Source organism: Gorilla gorilla, chromosome 7, assembly GCF_029281585.2.
Source record: "Gorilla gorilla gorilla isolate KB3781 chromosome 7, NHGRI_mGorGor1-v2.1_pri, whole genome shotgun sequence".
In the NCBI taxonomy this organism is placed as follows: Eukaryota; Metazoa; Chordata; class Mammalia; order Primates; family Hominidae; genus Gorilla; species Gorilla gorilla.
In genome coordinates this window covers 106,374,187-106,395,005 of record NC_073231.2, presented here as the reverse complement: position 1 = coordinate 106,395,005, position 20,819 = coordinate 106,374,187, and the positions used below count along the sequence as shown (strand labels likewise).

The following is a 20,819-nucleotide window of genomic DNA, read 5'->3' as shown; positions in this document are numbered from 1 at the left end:
GCCAGAGAGAATGGTGGCTTAGACCAGGTGGGTAGTAAGAGAGGCAGTAAGAAGCCGTCGTATTCTGAGTATTGCTGATAGGATTTGCTTATGGTTTGGATGTGCTTATGAGAGAAAGGGTGAAGCACGACCCTGTGGCCTTTGGCCTGAGCTATTGGAAGGCTTTAGTTAAACAGTGTACTGAGATGGAGAAGACTGAGTGTGAAGGTAGGTGGAGCCAGTTTTAGTCAGGTTTGAGATGCCTGTTCAAGTGGGGTTATAGAGACGGGAGTTGAAGAGAAAGGTCCAACTGGAAATAGAAATTTGGGAGTCACTAATGCAAGCTTGTGCAACCCAAATTTGTAAACTTTCTTAAAACATTATGAGATTGATTGTATTTTTTTTTTAAGCTCATCAGCTATCGTTACATGTGTGCCCCAAGACAGTTATTCCACTGTGGCCCAGGAAAGCCAAAAGATTGGCTACCCCTGCACAGAAGGGTAGTATTTAAAGCCATGAGCCTATGAGATCTAGTGTAAGGAAATGAGAATTGAGCTCTAGGGCTTTCCACATTCAGATATTGGAGAGATGAATAATTACAAAGGAGAGGCTTTTGAAGGTAGGAGGAAAAAGAAGCGAGTATGGAGTACTGAAGGCCAAGTAAAGAGTTTTTCAGGGAGAAAGTGGCCAACTGTGTCTCCTCCTGCTGATTGACAAGTCAAGTAAGATGAAGACTAGGAGATGACCATTGGATTTAGTAATAGGAAGGTCCTTGGTGACCTTGCAAGAGCACTTTCAGGAGAATAGTGAGGAAGAAAACCTGATTGGTGTGGTTTCAAGAGACAACAGGAGGAAGAGCATTGGAGACTGCAGTGTGGACAGCTCTTTGGAAGAGGTTAGCTGTAAATTTTTCATATGTCGGTTATTTGAAAGCACTGTAGTCGTTCCCATAGTAAATTTTTATTTCTAACTTAAGCTACTGATTAATACCTACTACACTTGGATTGTTTTATCAATGACTGGTGGAAATAAAATAGCTATCCTACTGCTGATCATAATAATAATGTATACTTAACTTTCTAAACCAATAAAGCGTGTCCTTTTTACGTAGTACATTTCAGAGCCCATAAAAATGCTTGGGTGGGCTGGGTGAAGTGGCTCGTGCCTGTAATCCCAACACTTTGGGAGGCCGAGACTGGAGGATCTGTTGAGCTCAGGAGTTCAAGACCAGCCTGGACAACATAGGGAGAGCTCATCTCTACAAAAAACTTTAAAATTAGTTGGGCGTGCTAGCACACACCTGTGGTCCCAGCTACTTGGAAGGCTGAGGTGGAAGCATCTCATGGGCCTGGGAGATTGAGGCTTCAGTGAGCCATGATTGAGCCACTGCATAGTTTCAAATGTAGTAAGTGTATAAAAAGAATGCAATTTTTATCTTAAGGCATGAGTTCAGGTTCTTGTTTCTGCCCTCAGCAAGTTAATGTCCAAACCCAAATGCAAAATAATCAAGGTATGCAGTAAAATACCAGATTTACACCATCCTGACTGGATAAATGTGCCTTTTCCATGGCAAATACAGCCATCTGTTGCATTATCGATGTAAAATGATTAAAATATTTCAAAGTTTAGGGTTATAGCTACTGATTTTTTAAATCCAATAATTTTATCTAAAAGATAACAGGTCCTTTAGGTGTTGAAATCTTTTTTTTTTTTTTTTTTTTTTTTAGCTGAGGAAAATATTAAGTTGGTGCCTTTTGTTTTGTACTTGTTTTTTTCTCCAGGAATTTTTCATTGGTTGGCTCTCCTTTCTTGTTCTCATTGCTGTCATCTCACACATCCTTTCTAACTTTTTTCTTTTGCATAGCTTCTTAAGTTAGGCCCTTCCGTCACTGATTTCCTTACTGCTTATAATTTGGATTTTAAATTTCTATTGTGTTTTTATTTAACTTATAGTCTTTTTTTTTAGTCCCTGTCTTCTTTAATACTGTTTTTTCCCCCACCCTGAGTTCTTAATTTTTTGTATGCCCCTGAGAGCACAGTATTTTTCTGGATTTTTTTCATTTTCTTATTGTAAATAATTCTCAGTGGTGTGCTTTTCTTCATGTAGATCTGGTGCACCTCTTTGCTTCTGGTGTAGAATTTTTTCACTGACTCCATGTTGACTTTCTTTTGTTTTTTTTTTTTTATCCTTTAAAAATGAAAGAACTTCTGAGACTATAATATTGAATTTGTCATACTAATACCATTCTACTAAAGGTTTTTTCTAGATTTCCTATAAGGAAAATAATTAGAGAACTGGGTTTCGTCTAGGCATTCTATAAAAGACACTATTGTGATGTTTGTAAAAGATTTCTATTTAAAATAACTTTCAGTATTATTAGAACTTAAGTTTATCACCCAGGCTGGAGTGCAGTGGCACAGTCTTGGCTCACTGCATCAGACGATTCTCCTGCCTCAGCCTCCTGAGTAGCTGGGACCACAGGCACACACCACCACACCCAGCTAATTTTTGTATTTTTAGTGGAGATGGGGTTTCATCATGTTGGCCAGGCTGGTCTCTAACTCCTGACCTCAAGTGATCCACCTCAGCCTCTCAAAGTGCTGGGATTACAGGCATGAGCCACTGCACCTGGCTAAGTACTTTTTTTTTTCCTTGTGTTTTTTTGAGACAGGGTTTTGCTCTGTTGCTCAGGCTGGAGTGCAGTGGCACAATCATGGCTGAATGCACCCTCCACCTCCCAGGCTCGAGTGATCCTCCTGCCTCAGCCTTGAATATCTGGGACAACAGGCACGCACGCACCACCATGCAAGGTTTATTTTTAAATTTTTTTGTAGAGATGGGGTTTCACACTATGTTGCCCAGGCTGGTCTGGAATCCTTAGGCTCAAGTGATCCTCTTGCTCCAGATTCCCTAAAGTGCTGGGACTATAGGTGTGAGTCACTGCACCCAGCTAAGTACTTTTTAAAATTAAACTGGTAAACAGACATTAGAATTACCAGTGTAAACTTTATATCTAAAACCAAAATCAATTACAAAGGATCATTATTTTCCAAAGTAGATACTTTTTTTTAGTGCTGTTCAGTTTTTCTGAAGCTTATGTTTGTTCACAAGGGTTGTTAGCACTTCCACCAAATCAGTGTTTAGAAACCTTAAATAATTTAACGTCTGACTTGCCAGTACATTATTAGAGAAACAATTCCAAGACCAAAACATGTTGAATAAGCAGGAGATATACACCAATTTGATTTTAAAATGGACAGCTTTCCTGTCTCTAGCTCTCTGTCATGTTGCCTTAAATACACATATGCTGAAGAAATCATATACAGATACTTGCATGCATTTAATAAACTATCCAATAAGTGGTGCTTTTAATAAATTCTGAACACAATCAATTAAAAGATTTGTGCACATTATTATTTAGGTATGGTACTAAGTAAATCAGAAACAAATGCAAGAGCACGAATGGTTTATTTAGCTACCTTTCCATATTGGGTCTTTATGACATTAGATACTCTGCTGTATTTTATTTTTTAAGGTAAACATATTAAAACTAGCCAAATAACCTATATTTTCTTTTATTACATTATGATGCCTTTTTTGGTTTGCCTAAGCTTTTTTGGTTTTTGTTTGTTTGTTTTTGAGATGGAGTTTTGCTCTGTCTCCCAGGCTGGAGTGCAGTGGTGCAACCTCAGCTCACTGTAGCTTCCGCCTCCTGGGTTGAAGCAATTCTCCTGTCTCAGCCTCCCAAGTAGCTGCGACTACAGGTACATGCCATCACACCCAGCTAATTTTTGTATTTTTAGTGGAGACGGGGTTTCACTATATTGGCCAGGATGGTCTCAAACTCCTGACCTCAAGTGATCTGCTGTGGCCTCCCAAAGTGCTAGGATTACAGGCATGAGCCACCGCACCCAGCCTGCGTAAGTTTAATTAAAAAAACAAAAATGTTCTGAGTGTGACTTTGTTGAAACAGTTTATATAGGCATTTTAACTTTGGTGGCAGTTTTAGTCCTACTATCAGTCATCTTTTTTCCAGTAGCCCAGCATTGCTGCTATGTTAATTTAAATCTGCCCCTCTGCCCTCTCCTCAGTCTTTTGGCTGTATTTTGCCCATTGGCTGTTAATGCTCATTTTTTTTAAACACAACAAAAACCGTGGATTGCTTATAAAAGAGTTTTCCCACAATAGGCTTATTTTTATTCCACTTGTTTATTCAGAAATCCTTTCAACTTGTCCTTCAGGTTATCTCCTTGGTCAGTTCTAGAATTTACCAAGCTCTCAGTCAGTGTTCAATCTCCTGTGCTGAACATGAGATTTCTTAGGCCTCGATTCAGCTCCTTCTCAAAGAGAGTTAAATATCAGTGCACTTCACCCTTTGACCTTTGTCTTTTGCTGAAACATGTGCCACAAACAATATTTTTTTCCTTTTTAGGAAGCAATGACAGAAGCATATAAGAGTGGAAATCAAATAGTAATGACCACTTCAGATTCTGTGTCATTTAGATATTTTGTTCTAAGTAACAGAAAACCTAATTTAAACTGTCTTAAAAAGATCCTTTATTGATACCCGTAATAGGAAAAGCCCAAGGCTTGGCCCTTTTATCTGTTCTGCCTGACTCTGTATACTTGATATCTGTGAAATATAAAAATGACAAAAGCAATTTTAGGTATCTCATTTATACACCATATTTTTAGAAAAATAAAGTGAATGTATTTCTCTGGCATTCCAAGCAAAGAGTTTTATTGGACTGGTCACTTGCTCACCTTTAAATAAACCACAATAGCTAGGGAATGTGATATGTTACATGGCCTTAGATAATAAAGACTGACCCCTCCAAAGCATATGAGCAGTGAAGAGTAGTGGAGTTGGGTACCAGTGGAACAGGTAGGAATGGAGTCTAGGTAGGCAGTGGACATCTGAGGAAATTAAAAACACATAGTTGATTTTCAGTCAAAATAACATATTAAATTCATGTTTGGGCACCTGGCAATAACTGATGTAAAAAAAAAAAAAAAGCTCCAAAGTATAGTCAGAATAGTAAATAGGATAACCATCTCTATAGAGTACAAGCACAAAGTAATGAGTGAGGCTGTAGCTGTTTTGGAATTGGCCAAAGTGGAAATCATCCAATATCTGATCTCAGACGAAAAGGAATTAAATTACAATTTGATAACAGAAAGATAGCTGGAAAATCACTGAATACTTAGACATTAAATAACACATTTCTTTTTTTTTTTTTTTTTTTTTTTTAAGACAGAGTCTCACTCTGTCACCCAGGCTGGAGTGCAGTGGCGTGATCTTGGCTCACTGCAACCTCTGCCTCCCAGGTTCAAGCTATTCTCCTGCCTCAGCCTCCCGAGTACCTGGGACTACAGGTGCACACCACCACACCCGGCTAATTTTTGTATTTTTAGTAGAGAGGGGGTTTCACCATGTTGGCCAGGCTGGTCTCGAACTCCTGACCTCAGGTGATCCACCCACCTCGGCCTCCCAAAGTGCTGGGATTACAGGTGTGAGCCACAGCACCCAGCCCAAAATGTTTTCAAAAGACATATATGATAAAGACTGTTATCCAAAATACACAAAGAACTCTTAAAACTCAACAAAAAGAGAGGTGGGTATGGGTGCTGGCTGGGGTCGCTTAGTGCTGACCATCCTCTTCTCAAAGCCATGTCTCTAAGACATCATGGTGAAGGTGAAGGCCAGAGTAAATAGATTTGTGCCATATTGGGCACCTGGTCACCAGGGCTGCTTTTAACTCTAGTAAAGTGGATATTGTCACCATCAATGACCCTTCATTGACCTCAACTACATGGTCTACATGTTCCAGTATTTCTACCCATGGCAAAGTCCACCACATCGTCAAGGCTGAGAATGGGAAGCTTGTCATCAATGGAAATCCCATCACCATCTTCCAGGAGCAAGATCCTACCAAAATCAAATGGGGTGATGCTGAAGCTGAGTATGCCGTGGAGTCCACTGGCATCTTCATGACCATGGAGAAGGCTGGGGCTCACTTAATGGGGGAGCCAAAAGGGTCATCATCTCTACCCCCTCTGCTGATGCCCCCATATTCATAATGGGCATGATCCCTGAGAAGTATGAAAACAGCCCCAAGATCATCAGCAATGCCTCCTGTACCACCAACTGCTTAATCCCCCGGCCAAGCCCATCCATGACAACTTTGGCATTGCGGAAGGACTTGTGACCACAATCTATGCTGCCACTCCTGCCCAGAAGACTCGATGGCCTCTGTGGGAAACTGTGGCATATGTCTGTGGGGCTCTCCAGAATATCATCCCTGCATCTACTGGTGTTGCCAAGGCTGTGGGCAAGGCCATCCCCGAGCTGAACAGGAAGCTCACTGGCATGGCCTTCCGTGTCCTTCTGCAAACGTGTTGGTTGTGGACCTGACCTGCCATCTGGAGAAACCTGCCAAATATGATGACATCAAAAAGGTGGTGAAGCAGGCGTCAGAGGGCCCCTCAAGGGCATCTTGGGCTACACTGAACACCAGGTTGTTTCCTCTGACTTTAACAGTGACACTCACTCTTCCACTTTCGATGCTGGGGCTGGCATCGCCCTCAGTGACCACTTTGTCAAGCTCATTTCCTCGTACAACAGTGAATTTGGCTACAGCAACAGGGTGGTGGCCCATATGGCCTCCAAGGAGTAAGACTGCTCGACAGCCAGCCCCAGTGAGAGCACAAGAGGAAGAAAGAGACCTTCAGCTTCTGGGCAGTCCCTGCCATGCTCAGTCCCCCACCACACTGGGAATCTCCCCTCTTTACAGTTTCCATGCAGACCCCACAAAGAGCTCTATCTTGTCGTGTACCATCAATAAAGTCCTCTGTACTCAAAAAAAAAAAAAAAAAGAGAAAATGAACAACCTGATTTTAAAAATGAGCCAAAGATCTTAATGGACACCTCATCACAGAGGATATACAGATGGCAAATAATCACATGAAAAAGATACTCCACGTCATATGTCATCAGGGAAATGCAAATTAAAACAATGAGATCCCACTACACACTTACTAAAATGGCTAACTAAAATCTAGAACGCTGACACCACCAAATGCTGGTGAGAATGTGGATTAACAGGAACTCTTATTCATTGCTAGTGGGAATGCCAAATGGTACAGCTACTTTGGGAGACAATTTGGTGGTTTCTTAAAAACACTAAACATACTCTTACCATCCAGCAATCACGCTCCTTGGTATTTACCCAAAGGAGTGAAAAACTGTCCACACAAAAACCTGCATGTGGATGTTCATGTCAGCCTTATTCATAATTGCCAGAACATGGAAGCAACCAAGATGTCCTTCAGTAGGTGAACAGATAAACTGTAATACATACAGAGAATGACATATTATGCAGTCCTAAAGAGAAGCTATGAAGCCATGAAAAGATACAGAAAACACATATTACGAGGGAAAGAAGCCAATCTGAAACAGCTGCATACCGTATGATTTCAGTTGTATGACATTCTGGAAAAGGCAAAATTATAGAGACAATAAAAATATCAGGGGTTGGGTAGAGAGAGGGATGAATAGGCAGAGCCCAGAAAATTTTTAGGGCAGTGAACCTAATCTGCATGATGCTATAATGATGAATACATGTCATTGTAAATTTGTCTAAACCCATAGAATGTATAACACCAAGAGTGAACCCTAATGCAAACTATGGACTCTGGGTGATAATGATGTGTTAGTGTAGGATCATCAGTTATAACAGAGGTACCCTCTGGTGGTGGCAGGGTGGGGGAATATGGGAAATCTGCTCAGTGTTGCTGTGAACCTAAAACTGGTCTAAAAAATAAAGACCGTTTTAAAAAAGATAAAGTAATAAAAAATATGCTCACAGCTCAGTTGTGATACTAGTAATGCAGTTTTTATGCAAAATTGTGCTTTTGAAGAAACCAGAATTCTCAATTTTTTGGTGATTATTTAAATTTTCCCCATTTTTATATGGTTTCTTTTAAAATGTTTCACTTTTTTTCCTAACTTATATTAGAATGGCAATGTATGCTTAACACTTGTATTTTTATAAGTTTATGAGTTTTTAATGTTCTGAAATGTTATTTTTTACTTCAAATGTGTTGAACATTTAACTTGTTAAAACATTCCAGGCTGGGCACAGTGGCTCATGCCTGTAGTCCTAGCACTTTGGGAGGCTAAGGCAGGAGGATCACTTGAGCCCAGGAATTTGAGGCCAGCCTGGGCAACATAGTGAGACCCCATATGTTTTAAAAAAAATTCTGAACTAAAAAAAAAAAACAGCATTAATGCTAGTGTTCCATATTATATAAAATAAGTGTGAAATACCCAAATTACTTTTTTTTTTCATTTCTGGGTAAATCTTTAAAATTTTTTTAATTAAAAAAATTTCTTATTTCTAAAAATTTTTGTGGATACATAATAGGTGTATATCATATTGCATTTCTATCTAATATGTACCTGCTTATGGGAGGAGTCAACAAATGTTTATTATTTCTAAATATTCCTATTTCTCAGACATTAAAAGATGTTCAAGAAGTAGTCATATGAACATGATTTGATTTCTTTTTAAATGTAATATCAGTTTTATTGGTACCCCATTTTTGCTATACATTTTTAGTTTAGTTATATTTTTTGTCCACCTTCAGTGAATGCCTTCATTTTCATTGTCATTACTTAAGCATTTATACTGGCTTCCAGACTCCACTGAAAGACTTGTTTGAATGCATGCTTTACGTTTGGACCATCCATTCACTTAACAGAAAAGATACAGGTTGAGCACTTAGTGTGTAATAGGTAATGCGAAATACTGTGGATAGTGTGGAACAAGACAAACTCATGCCCTCAAAGTTTACTTTCAAACTGAGGAGATGTACAATACATGATTAAGCACATAAATAAGAAAATTATAGATTGTAATAAGAACACGAACAAAATAAGCAGGGTGATGTGAAAAGTAATGTGGGGAGAAGTAGGTGACATTTGAGCTGAGACCTGAGTGATTCTCCATCCAGGGGAAGTACATTCCAGCAGGAAGAAAAGTAAGTGTACCTCTGAGGCAGGAAGGAGGCAAGTCGGGGGTAGAGTATAGAGAACAAGAAGGGGGAATGTTTAAAGATGAATTTGGAGAGGTAGGCAGGAACAAAATTATCAGGGCTTTGTAGCCTGATAATTTATCCTTTATTAAGGATTTTGGCTGTTGTTTTAAATACATTGGGCTGCCATTGACATATTTCAGGTAAGGGAATGAAAGGAAATGGTTTGTGTTTTGGGAAGATTTTTTTTTTTTTCTGTATTGAGAATGGATTGTAGAGAGGCAGAAGTGAAAATGGAGATTAGCTAAGGTAGAAGGCCATGCTTGGGCCATGGGAGCTACTAAAAATACTTTTAGCTTGGAAGTGATATTCACAAAGCATGGGTTGAAAAAATGTACATGATAGCTTAATGAGATTGACTGGGGTAGAGGGTGACAGAAGAGAGAATGAGACTGAGAGACCAGTTAGGAAGACATTGGAAAACTTCATGTATAAAATTGTTTGTTAGGGCACAAATTAAGAGTGAAAGCAGTGTCAATAAAATGGAAAAAGAATTTGCAAGACAATGAAAGACAGAACTGACAGGCCTTTGTGTCTGATTCACTGTCAGGAGAAAAGAAAGCATCAAGGATTTGAAGCCAGGGTTTCTAGGGAGGTATTGTTACCATTGGCAGAGAATTTTGGAGCAGTGTCTGGAGTATATGTATGGAGTGCTGGTTTTGTTTTATTTTATTCTATTTTTTTGAGACAAGGTCTTACTCTGTTGCCCAGGCTGGAGTGCTGTGGCATGATCACAGCTCGCTGCAGCGTCAAGCTCCCAGGCTCAAGCCATTTGAATTAGTCTGTTTTCACGCTGCTCTAAAGAAGTTATAAACAAAAGAAGTTCAATTGACTCACAGTTCCTCATGGCTGGGGAGGCCTCGGGAAACTTAGAATCCCTGTGGAAGGTGAAAGGTAAGCAAGGCACATCTTACATGACAACAGGAGGGAGAGAAAATGCAGGGGAAACTGCCACTATTAAAACCATCAGATCTCATGAGAACTCCTTCAGTATCATGAAAACAGCATGGGGAAAACCGCCCCCATGATCCAATCACCTCCCACCAGGTCCCTCCCTTGACATGCGGGGATTACAATTTGGGATGAGATTTGGGTGGGGACATAGAGCCAAACCATATAGTTCTGCTCCTGGCCCCTCCCAAATCTCGTCCTTTTCACATTTCAAAACCAATCATGCCTTCCCAACAGTCCCCCAAAGTCTTAACTCATTCCAGTATTAACCTAAAGTCCAAGTCCAAAGTCTCATCTGAGACAAGGCAAGTCTCTTCCACCTATGAGTCTGTAAAATCAAAAGCAAGTTAGTTACTTCCAAGATACAATGAGGGCACAGGCATTGGGTAAATGCTCCCATTCCAAATGGGAGAAATTGGCCAAAACAAAGGGGCCTCAGGCCTCATGCAAGTCTGAAACCCAGCCAGGCAGTCATTAAATCTTAAACTCCAAAATCTCCTTTAACTCCATGTCTCACATCCAGGGTACGCTGATGCAAGGGGTGTGCTCCCACGGCCTTGAGCAGCTTTGTCCCTGTGGCTGCTTTCATGGGCTGGCATTAAATGCTTGTGGCTTTTCCAGATGCATGGTGCAAGCTCTCAGTGGATCTACTTTTCTGGGGTCTGGAGGACAGTGGCCCTCTTCTCATAGCTCCACTAGGCAACACTCCAGTGGGGACTCTGTGTGGGGGCTCCAACCCTACATTTCCCTTCCACACTGCCCCAGCAGAGGTTCTCCATAAGGGCTCTGCCCCTGTAGCAGACTTCTGTCTGGACATCCAGGCATTTCCATATGTCCTCTGAAATCTAGGCAGAGGTTCCTAAAGCCCAACTCCTGTCTTCTGCACACCTACAGGCCCAACACCACATGGAAGCTGCCAAGGCTTGGGGCCCGCACCCTCTGAAGCAATGGTCTGAGCTGTAGTCTGGCCCCTTTTAGCCATGGCTGGAGCCGGAGTGGCTGGGACACTGGACACCATATCCTGAGGCTGCAGAGAGCAGCAGGGGCCTGATCCCAGCCCACAAAACCATTTTTTTCCCTCCTAGGCCTTGTGGCCTGTGATGGGAGGGGCTGCCATGAAAATCTCTGACATGCCTTGGGGAAATTTTTCCCATTTTCTTGGCTATTAACATTCTGTTCCTTGTTACTTAGGCAAATTTCTGTAGCATGCTTGAGTTTCTCCCCAGAAAATGGGGTTTTCTTTTCTACCAGTCAGGCTGCAAATTTCCAGACTTTTATGCTCTGCTTCGCTTTGAAACAGAAGTTCCAATTGCAGATTATCTCTTCGTGAACACATTTGTACACTTTCAGAAAAATCAAGGCCACATCTTTAATGCTTTGCTGCTTAGAAATTTCTTCTGCCAGATACCCTAAATCATCTCTCTCAAGTTCAAAGGTCCGCAGATGTCTAGGTCAGGGGCAAAATACCACCAGTCTTTTTGCTAAAGCATAGCATGAGTGACCTTTACTCCAGTTCCCAAAAAGTTCCTCATCTCTTTCTGAGACCACCTCAGCCTTGATTTCATTGTCCATATCACTATCAGCATTTTGGTCAAAACCATTCAGCAAGTCTCTAGGAAGTTCCAGACTTTCCCATATCTTCTGAGCCCCCCAAACTGTTCCAACCTTTGCCTGTTACCCAGTTCCAAAGTCACTTCCATTTTTTCAGGTTATTTTTATAGCAGTGCCCTACTCCTGGTACTAATTCTCTGTATTAGTCTGTTTTCACACTGCTATAAAGATACTACTTGAGGCTGGGTAATTTATAAACAAAAGGTTTAATTGACACACAGTTCCACATGGCTGGGGAGGCTTCAAGGAACTTAGAATCATGGTGGAAGGTTATGGGGAAGCAAGGAACATCTTACATGGTGGCAAGAGAGAATGTGTAGGGGAAACTACCAATTTTAAAACCATCTGATCTTATTTATGAGCCCTCCCTCACTATCGTGAGAACAGCATGGGGGAAACCACCCCCATGCTCCATTCACCTCCCACCAGGTCCCTTCCTTGATATGTGGGGACTACAATTTAAAATGAGATTTGAGTGAGGACACAAAGCCAAATTAAATCACTATCCTCCCACCTCAGCCTCCCGAATAGCTGGGACTACAGGTGCACGTCACCACACCTAACTTTTATATATATATATTTTAGAGACAAGGTCTCACTATGTTGCCCAGGCTTGTCTCGAATGCCTGGGCTCAAGCAATTCTCCCACCTCTGCCTCCAAAAGTGCTGGGATTTCAGGCATGAGTCAGCACACCCAGCCTCTGGAGTGCTGGTTTTAGATATGATATTAAGGCCATGGCAAAATATCCATTTGGGACTGTTGATCTGCCCTATGTACATACTCATGTGCCAGTGTACAATATTGTTATTATCTCCTTGGGCTTCTCTGCTTGTTCACTCTGTGAGGAGCACCAGACTCTATGAGTTGCTCCCATTGTTGCCTCTGACCCCATTCAAGGCAGAAATCCTTTTACTTGTTACCAAGATGTGGAATAAGAAACTAAGAAAAAATATATAGCATCTTATATTTGTATATTTCATTATAGTTTTCAAAGTTCTGTACAAAAATATTGTGAAGTAGGTAAGACAGATATTATCTCAGTTTTGCAAATGAGGAAACTGGGACTCTTAGAGTTGGACTACTCAAGATAGTGCCTTAGAAAATGGCCGAGTTAGGACCTAAGATACAAACCTTTTGATTGGTGTCTAGTACTTAGTGCTTATCCTGAGAAATAATTCTTGATGAATTCACAGATCATGGATCTCTTGATTCAAGTCTGGAAGTCTGCCTTTGCTATTTATCACTTAAGATCACTTGATTGTTTTTCCTTGCTTCAGCCTTGTCTAGAGTGCGAGGCAAGTTGTACTTTGGGGTTAGCAGAATCCTGACACTGAGATTTGATCCAATGCTCAGTTCTTTCTAGATGTTGATTATAGTCTTTTCTCCAATTGCTAGGCCTCTCCCCAACTTTAGGCTTATGTTCTTTGTCCTTGCTTCTTTATGTCCGGGTCCCATGGATGGGTAAGGTATTTTCTTTCCTGGTGGAAGTGGAAGTGATCTGCTTTGAGCCTTAGAAGGAACCAGAAGCTGACTGAAGAGAGTTGGGGATGGTTGTATGGGCAGATTTCTTGCTGCTTGGGGTAGCCAAAAGGAGGGTGAGGGAGAGATTGAGAGACATAAATGAGAAATATTTCCTAAAGTGTAAGGGAATATAAAAGGTAGTTGTAGGTCAAGATCTGGGCAGTGGAGTTAAGTTCTAAGTGTGCAAAGTCCAACTAAGTGATGGAAGTGATGTGGACATAAAGGTCTTTGACATTAAGAACTCTTGGGTTAATCTTTAAATGATTTCAATTACACTCCTGAAACCATCCAATAAAATATAATTAAAACGAAAAATTTGGGCCAGAGAGACATGGTATGAAAGGACACTATTTGAATAAAAATATTTAGATGTATTTGGAATAGATTTATTTTGATAGTATCACTGAAGAAGACATGCAAATATATTAGTGGTAAATTTAATAGCTACCATAAACCTGAAAGTTTGCCTTTAATTTGTTTTTGTGTGTCTTTTCTTATACTTCTCTACAGTTTAAGATATAACATTTCATATTATAGTTCATTTCCCCAAATCCGAAGCTCGTCAATCCTGAGAGTGTAATTTATTTATTTAAAAACAAGAAACTTACTCTCCTATTGTTTGAAGACTGTGAAGCCATTATCTTCTGACAGCATTTTAAAGAACAATTTTTAAATCATAATTATCTTTGTTTAACACTGTAGTTCTCTTGAGTACAAGGACGAAAGTTTAGCGGTTGTTCAAACTTTTAAAAACGAGTTCTTAACAGTTTTATATTGTGTCCTGCTCCTATCTGCAAGTCATTTAGAAAATTGTTTTTTGATATAAAGAAATTTACCATATTATTCCCAGTTTCCTTAGTATTTGTTATAGAACAAATCGCAAAATATTAAATGGTTTTGAGATTGAGAATAAGAATTAAAAGGAAAATAAGGTTTGTATCAACAGTTGCTAACACTGGGAATCAGTTTTAATTGACAGTGTCTAAACAAACAAAGCCTGTTTATTAAAGACATTTCCTGGAAAGCAGCAAATCTGGAAGAGCTATGTAGCTATTAAAACTTGAGATCCATAGTCTTTGACCATTCTTTGCCATGTTAGTCACAATGGGCAGGTCTCTGGTCTCTGGGCAGTTTGCAAAAATAGCTCCATGGGAAACTGATATAGGAACTTGTCATCTTCTTTTCCTATTTCTGAAAGATTCTCCAGAATGCTCTGAGTACACACATGTAAACTGAGCTAACTCACAGATTCACCATTTTAATAGGAGAGGCTGTGTGGAGGGTCCAGGGCTCAGTCAGAAAGAGAATTGCTGTAATTCACTGTCTTATGCTTGAAATTACTCTGCTGAAGGAGTTATCAGGACTGGTGATTGAGCTCTGCTTTAGAATATCGGTGTCTTCCACTTCTTGCCCCACCCCTTCCTAATTGGCAGCATGAGGAAAGCACTAGCCAAAAGTTACAACTTCTGCCTATAATCCTTTATTTATTTCTATCCTCATAAACTAGGCTAGAAAACCTGGGGGCAGGGAATCTCTGTTTTTCTTTTGTGAATCTGGAGCCATTTCTAAGCATGTACTTCCTACTCTCAAAAAAGACTCCTTCCCAAAGTAGGTTACCCCTAGTCCAGAGCAGGGACAGCAGGAAAAGAGCCACGATTCCCTTTAAAGCCACAGACACTCCTCAACTCCCTTAGATATAAGACTGTTTATTCCCTTTCTACCAAGGGTCTCAGCATTAAATCAACATTTCCAGTGGCGAGAGAAGAAATACATCTAATACCACACATATGAGTCATTCTGCCGTTTCTCAGTCGTTTCATGTCTGTTCTACAAACATGCCATTTTAAAAATACAGTTTGACTAAGGCATCTCCTTAGTCCGCTGTCCGGTTGTCTTATGTTGTATATCCTTATTTACGAGGGCCCCTGGAGGTCGGAGTGAGTGAGGTAGGATGTGTGTGTAATAAGGATATGTAAAGAATTCTGAATTTTAAGGTTTTACCTAGGCCGTAAATGTACAAATGGTAAATGTAGACTAGTGATTTGCATAGCTTCACACACAGCAGACCCCACCTTAAAGAAGTCCACTAGATCCTCCAGGGTTTTATAGTGTAGGGAGGAGGGCCCTTGTCCACCCACTGTCATTATGTATGTTTTGTGTGAAGATGCTTGCACCCATCTAGCACATAATCTAGAGCATGGAAAGGGACAAATTACAATAGAATCGTGAAAAGTAAACTATTATGTTGAAGATGATGTATAGTCATGCATTGCTTAATGACAAGCACACGCATTCTGAGAAATGCACCATTAGATTATTTCATTGTTTGTGTACAAAGTGTACTTACTACCCAAACCTAGATAGAAGAGCCTACTGCACACCCAGGCCATATGGTATGGCCTGTTGTTCCTAGGCTACAACCCTATACAGCATGTTACTGTGCTGAATACTGTAGGCAGTTTTAACACTGTGGCAAATATTTGTGTATCTAAACATAGAAAAGTTACAGTAAGAATATTCTAATCTTATGGGACCACCTTCATATATGCAGTCCATCGTTGACCAAAATGCCATTATGCAGTGTATGACTGCATTTTGTATTTCGACAGTGAATCATGAATAGGACTAGAACCTGTGGGGATGAGCGGTAGCATGTAAAGTAACAAAGTTACAGCCTTTCTGGTCTCAGTGTCCTTATTTGTAAAATAATGAGATTGAGTTAAATGATGTTGGATGGCCTTCCAGCTCTAAGAATTTTATGGAAATAGTCATGTATAGCATGGGCATGTAGTAGGCTATATCCTCTAGACTTGTGTAGGCACCTGAGGACACTCTGTGTTGTTCACATAACAGTGAAAGCACCAGACAATGCAGTTCTCAGAACATACCCCATCATTAAGCGACACGTGACTACTACAGTTAAGCTTCTTCTAAGGATACAATCTCATACCTTCAAACTTACTTAGGGTGAAGTCTGGTTTAAATTTTGTAGACTATTTAGAAAATAAGGAATATTTTGCAAAACTCACAATTCTTATATTTTGAAACAACACAATAAATGAATAAGTTAGAATGCCATTTAAGTAGCACTTTATATAAAGTCTGCTAAGGTGGGTTTAATGAGGTTTAGATTTCTGAATAAGCCTGGAATCATATTTTTGCTATTAATTTTCTTGAAAAGTTTTTTTAAAAGGAAAATTGAACTTCATCCCAATTTTGGATTTTCACAAATTCACAGTTAGTGAGAATTATGGTAAATAACTTGAAATGGAACAGAGAAACTTCGGAGGTACAGACTTCTCACCTTATGCCATACTAGATGCTCAAGTTGAACTTGAAGCCTACGCAGGCCACAAGGTGGCACCCTTAGGCCATATAAATAAAGTGCTGTTGCAACTAGAAAAAACAGTTTTAAAGAATCAAGTAACTTTATTATGTAATGATAGACTATAAACTGGAAACCTCCTGAGGAGGAAGTCCCTTGCTAAGAATTTTAAACATGGTAAAATTACATAGTAAAGATTTTGGAAAATACTAAGATATTAGAATGTGAAATAGAATATCCAAAATAACCAGCATTCCTTTTGTGAACAATTAATTTTGATTTGTCTTAAGCCAATACCTTTTCTAAAAGTTGAATTGTAACTGAACTTTAATAATGCAAACAAATAATAGTTAAGCAATATAAATATTGCCAGAAATATATCAGAAATCGTTGTTGGTGTTTTTTGATTTCCTGATGGAGAAAGAAAAATTTAGGTGTTTTCGTGTTATCCCAATCAGTAGGAAGTACTTGAGAATGATGAGTCTAAGAATTTAGTCACCTGTGAAGTAGAAGACTTTTCCAAAAATATTTTATTGTTATTTTCCCATACTTTAAAAACTTATTTTTATGAGATGATTAAAAACAGTTAATTTGGCTTATGTGTGCTAGAATATTTTCTGTGAAGTAAAAGACATTTCCAGGTATTGTTTCTACAGTTTAAGAAGTTCACTTTGAATGAAATGATTGTAAAGAGTTATATGGAATGTGTATGCTAGACTAATGTTCTCCCTTATGTTTGATGAAGACATTTGCTAAGCTAATTCATTAAACAAAAAATCTTATGAAACAAACTTAGTGACCTTTTTTTTTTTTACTCATGAAATGAGTATAGTGATAGTATGCATGTACCTTGTAGGGTTTCTATGAGGATTAAATGAGTTATTATAGGAAAAACACTTAGAACTGTGCCTGCAGTATAACTTAATAAATGTAGAATACTGTGTATCTCAAATGTTGCCAAGCAATTATTTGCATAGTAATACCAGACATAACAAACAAGAAATTCTTTTTTCTCTTTTCATTAAGCTTAATTCCAGAAGAACATCTACTAAGTAATATCTGATTAACAGAGTTTTAATTATATGAACTTAACACAATGAACTGGCCTTTTTTGTTTTTTGTATAGACAGGGTCTTGCATTGTTGCCCAGGCTAGTCTCGAACTCCGGGGCTCAAGCAATCCTCCCACCTTGGCCTCCCAAAGTGCTGGGATTATAGGTATGAGCCACTGCACCTGGCTAGTGGCCTGTCTTTAAGTATTATTCTATAATTCACATACTTCAAATTAACCTCACTTTTATGCATTAATAGTTTTAATTATGAAGTTACTAATAGCTTTGTATTGAAGACATCAAAAAGTTAAGAATTTTAGACACAGCCACATTAGACTGAAATGTTGGAAATACCACAAAATGTGTGTTTTCTACAAAGTTGGATATAAAATAAAAATGTATGTCTGTGGTAGATCCACATCTGCCTAAAAATTGCTCCAAAAATTTGCTAAAAAATTTGAACTTCTGTTATTATTGAGCCTTGGAAATAAAATTCAGAAGATTCTGCTTATAAACTCCTTCTTTCCAATGTTCTTCATAGTACTGGGATATCCTAAAAGGATAGTGTTCTTAGTTCCTCCTTTTATTTACTTCCCACAGAAAGAGAGCAACTCTTTTCCTTTTTTAAAGAATCCAAATAAATATTCACATATTTTATCTTTATTTAGGACAGATCACTAAAAGGTTAAAAATTGGGCCCTAGCCATATGATCAGTGAGAAATTACTTCCTAGGCCCTTCTAATACAATTTTCCAAAAAATAGAGAAATAAGGAACTTAAGTCCATCCTAGTTTAGGATGAACCATAAACCAGAATCTTAGAAGTTTTGCAGTGAGCAAAGAAAGCATTGCATCAAGATTGACGTCACAGTAAAACTATTCACCGGTCAGAGACTGGTTCCACAGCCATACATTAGACAGCTTTCATCTGCATCACAAAATTCTGTTTACATTTTGATTAGCCAAAAACGTCATTGAATCTATGTGATAGGAAAAATACAGGACAAATTCTTTTTTAATGTGCTAAGGAATTCAGTAAAATTATGGTACATACATAGAATACAGTCATCCCTTAGTATCCAATTTCTTTTAACAGCATCTGACGAGAAAATTGTCTCTCTGTGGTACACTCCTAAGAGTAGTGTGCCTTTCAGGGGAGTCAGACTATCACATATCTCTCCCCGCTACTTTTCCCACCTCTCCAAGCAGGCTTCATTATGTTTACTTAGGTTTCACATCCATTCACAGGGGCACAGACTCAGTCCTCAGTGAATCTTGAAAGATTACTGGTTCATTATTCACACTTTTATTAGTGCCTGTAATTCTGTTTGAAGAGGGATGGGTTTCTCTTCCCTTAGTATCCTCTTCAAACCCCTGTTTGAAGAGGGATGGGTTTCAGGACCTCATGCAGATAACAAAATTGACAGATGCTCAAGTCCTTGGTACAGAATGATATGGTATTTGCATATAACCTATGCACATCTTTCCATATACTTTAAATAATCTCTAGGTTACTTATAATACCTAATACAATGTAAATGCTACGGAAGTAGTTGTTACACTGTGTTGTTTAGGGAATAATGACAAGAAAGAAAGTCTGTACATACGTGTTCAGTATAGATGCAATTTTTTCCCCAAATATTTTTGATTCATGGTTGGTTGAATCATTAATTTGATTCATAGTTGATTGTGTGCAGCTTTTAGTTTCTTTTTTTTTCATATTTATTTCCTAAAAATTTTTACAATGCACTGCAGAACTAGTCATAAGAAAAAATATTACTTTAAAATCTTGTGACAATGAACTTAATCGAGTGTACATTCAGGAAAGAATTATTGGATTTCCCTATGTCTAGACTTCAAGAAACTTAATGTGCCAGGCATTGCAGTCAGCCAGTATATATAGACAAATCAGACCCATTTCTTGGCTTCTAGAAACATATTCTGGCAGGAATTTTAGGACAGTTGTGAACAAGCAACAAAGTTTTACATGAACTGTTTTCTCCTGGTTATCTTGACAACTTACAGCGGCTGCAGGGCATATTGGAAATATATAAGCTAAATATGAAGCCCCACTCTGCCACTTAAAGCAGTATGGCCCTAGACTCAATGTCTGTGGGCCTTGGGAATTAAGATCACTGTATTAGAGAAAGAGTTGCTGTTTAAATAGCTGCTGAAGATAAGCAGACTGAAGAAATATATTGTTAATGTTTTGGAAAGGATTTTAAATTGTTAAAATTCTTACTTGCTCACAGCTAAATTTCTTTTCAACATGACATTTTTCCTTGCCCAGTATCTTTGGGTTTTTGCAGAGCTCATGTTTTAAGAACAGTAATTTTAAAGTACTAGCAGTTAGGATTTAATGACTTCATTGGAAATTTTTGTTTTATAGTTCTCTGAGATTATATTTTGAAACAGCTGTATCCTCTTAAAAGGATAAGAATAACCAAGTGATAGAATCTAGATTTGGGGGTTTCATTTACTGTGTATCATTCATTTTTACAGTTTTAGTACTTTTCTTTGACATTAGAAAATGGTAAAGGCAATAAGATCTGACAGAATATCTTTCCAGCTATGTCGTTTTTTCCTTGCATTTTGTTGAAATGTCTGGTGCTTTGATCTCTGACCAAAATTGCTTGTGTAGGCATAATGTAGTCAGTCCATTTGAAGCAAGAATGTGGTACTTAGTCTTCCCTTTCCAAATGGCCTTTCAAAATGAAAAATCCATCTATTATGTATTCTTGTTGATATTGGATATAGAACAATTTTTAGTTATAAGTATATATATTCTCTCCATTAGTCCTTAACCATTAAGAATACTATTATATCTTAAAGTTTTACAGATTGACCTAAGATTGTGGATCCAAAATTTGAGATATAAAAGAAAATTAGGCATGACTTTTCATCAAGTCAGTGAATCACAAGCTTCCATCAAAACCTTTTTATTGTTGTTTGGGTTGAGACAAGCGCGCTGGTTGACATAAGAAGCTCTTGTTGCCGCGATCTAAGTGACTGCGTCATGTGAAAGGAGAAATGACTCCATCTTCAAGTCTCTCAGGCAGTGCCACAGAGCACAGAGTGAGGAGTTTTAAGTGTCAGGCTACACCAGCCCTCAAAAACCTGACCCCCAAAGTTCTGCTTTTAACAATGCCAGCTAGTCTGCCTCTGAACCAGTCAGTGGACACTGTTCCTCATGGACACTGTTCCTTGGGAACCAGGGCCCTGGTCAGCAACCAGCGTGCTTTCTGGGGCGTGGTTATTCCCATATTGACTGTTCTTGCACTAGA

The 20,819-nt window shown here is 38.9% G+C and overlaps 1 protein-coding gene and 1 pseudogene across 11 annotated transcripts in view; both read left to right on the top strand.

Annotated features, from left to right (window-relative positions):
* Window positions 1–20,819, top strand: part of ANKRD46 (ankyrin repeat domain 46) — a 41,864-nt gene that overhangs the window by 5,134 nt on the left and 15,911 nt on the right. For 4 of the 11 annotated variants that reach the window (XM_055348135.2, XM_063709413.1, XM_055348132.2 and 1 more), the window contains one exon: window positions 9,788–9,970. The exons of the other annotated variants lie outside the window; for them this stretch is intronic. The gene's annotated coding sequence lies outside the window, so the exon portion shown is untranslated. The remainder of the gene's footprint in view (window positions 1–9,787; window positions 9,971–20,819) is intronic. 11 annotated transcript variants of the gene reach the window in all.
* LOC129523988 (glyceraldehyde-3-phosphate dehydrogenase-like) lies at window positions 1,703–6,870 on the top strand (annotated as a pseudogene).